The following is a 3,165-nucleotide window of genomic DNA, read 5'->3' as shown; positions in this document are numbered from 1 at the left end:
AAAGAGGGAAACTTGTTTATAAAAAGCTGAAGACCCAAAAAATAAAACAGTTCAAAAGAGCAGAGACGAAAGAAAAGCAATTCACACCCCTGCCTACAGAACCAAACAGCATTCCAATCAAAACCCAAAACATGAATGTGATGAACATCCTCGCAATTCAGGAGCCTTGTGATGGCGAGGTGCTCGCAGACATGGGGGAGGGAAGTGAGGACCGGTGAGGCGTCGGCACATGCTGACCCTTGACCTTTGACCCATTAAATTGGCTGCCCAGATTCAAAGTAGCATGAAAGGTCTCAGAGTTGACCTTTCAGATTCGTCATGGGCTGGTTTCTGTGGTCATATTTTAAAATAAATAAGGAGGAACTGCATTCGTCAGAACAGGAAGTGCCGATTGCGGCCACATGCACATGCCCTTACACACTATATTATCTGCTCAGTGCCCTGAAACAGAACTGGCCACTTCCAATACTGTTTATTCAAGTGGGTCTCAGTTCCACGTGTGTGTGTATTGTGGCAATAATTTGTACTAGTCCCACTGTGTTTGTGTGCGTATGTGGTGATATAGTTTCTTCCAGTGGGTGTAAGTCCCACTGTATGTGTGCGTGTGTCTGTGTGTTATTGTGTGCGCACATTGTGACTGAGAATCACTGCCTCATACTAGACTGACATCTGAGCTTGTGAGCAGCTGGTCAGGACAGACCTCATGGAATACTAACCATACTAACCAGTTCCACCTGTAATGCTACAAGTGTGGTCCCACAAGTGTGTGCCAAGCCCCTCCAGACACACAAGGAGAAAAATGTTCTAGTTCATGTAAACTTGCACATTTTCACTGGAGAGTCAAGGATCTTTAAACCATGTCTTGCCAGCTGTAGGATACACACACAACATTCTGGTGTGTGTCCCAACATTATAAGAGTGCACAGCTGGATGAAGGAGAATTGGGATTTGTAGATAGGATCAGTATGACAGCTTTATAATTCTACTACAGAACACGGACATGGTGCAAGATTTTGGCAGAAAGTGCTAGTGATCTTACAGATAGATTAAGACTGATTGATACCAAGAGAGCTGTCAACTTGTCCTATCACATTCACAAATCAGTCATTTGCCTCAAAACAGAAAGAAGCTCTACACTAGACCTCAGCAAAGTCCTATAATAGCAAAAAGCAGAGCAATGCATCATGGGAAATGCAGTCTTTCAGTGTTTTCCGCAGCTATGGTGCAGCACCTAAGCAACACAAGGTTTGCTTTGGACTTCATGTAAAAAAAAAAGAAAAAAAAAAAAAAACTTACACTAAATTACAACCACAAATGACCTAAGGAGCTAGAGACTTAACAACTGGCTCTCAGCCACCCACAGAGCGCAGGAGTCTAAAAACTCAGGTGCCTTCTAAAATGGCCTCTGTGGAGAGGAGGTCCTGTGGTATCAACACCTACAGTACCTACTAAACACATGCCCTACGCTGGCCTATTTTATATTACAACTCATTGCAATCTAAAAGTATTTTCTGGAAGTTTTTACACAGGTACTTCAAATGAGAAAGCTGAATTAGAAATGTATGAAAAGGGGCCATACAAGTGAAGCTGTAAAGCTATTATCTACAAAATATCCTAGATTTTTGAGGTAAAAATACACTCATGCGCGCGCACACACACACACACACACACACACACACACACTCACATGTATATATATTTATTAGATGATGATTTCGATGAATTGGATTGGTTATTTGGTGTCAGTGGGTGGGGCCTCATGGGTTGGCCCCATGTTCTTGGCTCAGCCAGTTTCTTTCTCCTGTTTCAGCGTAAATAAACCACTGATGTCCACATGAATCTTCATCAACACACACATTAATTAATTAAACCATGTTTTAAACTACACATCGAAAAGGCTACAGTGCCTAACTTGTTTGTCTGATGCTTTTAAAACCCGTTTGTCTGGAGTATGGTACTCTGATAAAATCAAGAAAAACACAATTTAGAGCAGTATTTTAGATGATGAACTGAGTCAAATCAGATTTTAAACGATTCAAAGACCAAACAGGACTTGTTTCAAGAGCCACACATTATCCTGATCAGGACCTCACATCATCAATCGAACTGAAGAATATATTGAGAAAATCTTGAATGTAGGCAATATATCTATTATTTCCCATCATGAATAGTATACAGTATTTTCAATCTATTATTTCTGGATATTTTCTTACATGTCTTACTGACATGGCAAATAATTATACATAATTTAATTCTTAAATGAAATAAAATTATCTGACACATTAATAGATTTATTTTATAAGTCACCTACAGTCTAGAAAAACTAGAAACAGACTAAATAATCTAATAATAATTATGAGGCACTGAAATATCAGACATATTGTCTACACTCAGGATGGGTTGGCTTGCTAAGGTGGAATTTTTTCAACCCTGGAGAGGCTGTGGAGAGGTTTTGGCAAATCCAGCTGAAGACAACAACACTACCCAGGACTGCCCAAGAATACCCAGGACTGCCCAAAACTACCCAGGACTGCCAAGGACTACCCAAGACAGCCCAGGACTACCCAGGACTGCCTGGGATTTCCCAGGACTTCACCCATTTTCACTGTAAGCACCTTAGCAAATGCGGGAAACACTGCATTATTAAAACTGAACACAATAATAATAATAATAATAGTATAATAATATAAAGTATAAAAGCAAGTATGTGACGTGAATAGAGAGTACAGGAGTAAAGTCTGAAGTAAAGTTCGATCCACATTACCCGTCCCCAATAGTGTTGCCTGTAACTGATGAACAGGTGTGTAAACTTTTGCTTAGGTGTCAGCATCTTGGCCTGAAGTGGAACCAGTAAATGCAAATTTATGACCACACTCCAAAAGCACTCTAGCGGTTCGCTGAGTCACAGCAATACTGCAGGGGAACCAGTGTGTGTGTACGTCTGTGTGTGAGACACACACAACCTGTGATGGTGAATCATTTTCAGGATTTCGTTCTGAACATGCTGATAAATCACCGGGTCCACAGCTGGGTTCACGAGGGACCTCCGTGTGGATATAATGCACATACTGATAAACTGGTCCTGCACTACTGAATATCAAAGACTGGCTGCAATATACTGACAGTGCTAGAAGTAGGAGATTTCTCTACTGTATATTCTCACTG

The 3,165-nt window shown here is 40.9% G+C and overlaps 1 protein-coding gene across 1 annotated transcript in view; it reads right to left on the bottom strand.

Annotated features, from left to right (window-relative positions):
* The window catches only part of smpd3 (sphingomyelin phosphodiesterase 3), a 43,097-nt gene continuing 39,932 nt past the window's right edge, over positions 1-3,165 (bottom strand). The window contains 1 exon segment of the mRNA XM_077022257.1: positions 1-3,165. This exon segment is cut by the window's right edge and continues 1,177 nt beyond it. The gene's annotated coding sequence lies outside the window, so the exon portion shown is untranslated.

Source organism: Brachyhypopomus gauderio, chromosome 11 (assembly GCF_052324685.1).
Source record: "Brachyhypopomus gauderio isolate BG-103 chromosome 11, BGAUD_0.2, whole genome shotgun sequence".
NCBI classification, from domain to species: domain Eukaryota; kingdom Metazoa; phylum Chordata; class Actinopteri; order Gymnotiformes; family Hypopomidae; genus Brachyhypopomus; species Brachyhypopomus gauderio.
Note: the sequence above shows the minus strand (reverse complement) of the source record. Positions and strands in the feature narration are given on the sequence as shown.